General features: G+C 36.4%; 1 non-coding gene across 1 annotated transcript; it reads left to right on the top strand.

The window, feature by feature from the left end:
* Positions 1 to 876: 876 nt before the first annotated feature.
* LOC120106062 lies at positions 877 to 983 on the top strand. The gene has a single exon (XR_005508286.1). It is a non-coding gene; the product is annotated as a small nucleolar RNA R71 (small nucleolar RNA).
* Positions 984 to 1,349: the final 366 nt, after the last annotated feature.

The following is a 1,349-nucleotide window of genomic DNA, read 5'->3' as shown; positions in this document are numbered from 1 at the left end:
TCCCTTTTCTCAATGGATTTTTTAGGTCTGTCATCCTTCGTTGGAATTTCTTTGTTAATTATTTTTCCGCTACGAAGGGTTGTGACAGACTTAACTTGTTCAAATTTAGGTTGGGATGAACTTGCTTCATGGACCTCATGTTGACCCTTTGGGTTAGATTAAGGTTGGGCTGGAAATGTCCCTTTTTCCCTAACATTGAGTTGAGCCTCAATTCTACCTACAGAATTTTTAAGTTCTTGAAGTGACTGCATGGTATTCTGATTTATTTGAGTCTGCCCTTGCATGAAGGTTTGCAAAGTATCTTCAAGGGATTTCCTATGTGGTGGCACATAAGGAGTAGGAACAGAATTTCCTTGAGATTCATTGGCAGTGGGTCCATGTCTCCAACTAAAGTTAGGATGGTTTCGCCAATTAGGATTATATGTTTCTGGAAATGGTCTTTTATAAGTATTGGTGAAATTTGCTTGATCATGCAACACTTCTTGAAAAGCAGGGATTGTAGGACAATCCTTGGTCACATGTGCATTACTTTCACAAATTCCACATATACTTTCAACAAAAGTTTGTGCTTTTCCTAAATTAGCCTTGCTTAATTCCATGGCTTCAACCTTCCTAGTCAGATTAGCAATTTTTACATTGACATCATTATCATCTTTAATAAGATATATTCCTCCTTTTGTATTAGGTGCCATTTTAGATTTTTCATTTTTATCTGTTGTATCCCAAGCTTGTGCATTTTCTGCTAAAAGATCAAAATAATCCCAGGCTTCATTTGGTTCCTTACTCATGAATTCACCATTACACATCATTTCTACAAATTGTCTCATATTTGAGGACAAACCATCATAAAAGAAACTAATGACCCTCCAAATTTCATATCCATGATGTGGGCAAGCAAGCAGAAGGTCCTTAAATCTTTTCCAACACTGAAAAAATATTTCTCCATCTTTTTGTGCGAAGTTCATGATATTTCTTCTAAGTGTGTTTGTTTTATGTGTTGGAAAGAATTTCTTTAAAAATTCTCTTGTCATTTCTTGCCAGGTGGCTATGGTCCTAGGCCTTAAGGAGTGTAACCATGACTTAGCTTTTTCCTTTAAAGAAAAAGGAAATAACTTAAGCTTAACTACCTCTTCAGTGACATCATTGAAATGAAGTGTTGAACACACTTCATCAAATTCTTTTAGGTGCAAATAGGGACTTTCAGAATCAAGTCCGTGAAACTTTGGGAGTAATTGGATTATTCCTGGTTTCATATCAAAAGCTCCCGCAACAGTAGGAATAACCATACAAGATGGGGTACTGGTCCTAGTGGGTTGTAGATAATCATGAAGCGTTCTAATAGGTAAGTC

This window comes from Phoenix dactylifera, unplaced genomic scaffold (assembly GCF_009389715.1).
Source record: "Phoenix dactylifera cultivar Barhee BC4 unplaced genomic scaffold, palm_55x_up_171113_PBpolish2nd_filt_p 000444F, whole genome shotgun sequence".
Lineage (NCBI taxonomy): Eukaryota > Viridiplantae > Streptophyta > Magnoliopsida > Arecales > Arecaceae > Phoenix > Phoenix dactylifera.
The sequence above is the reverse complement of the archived record's forward strand: the minus strand, read 5'-3'. Positions and strand labels throughout refer to the sequence as shown.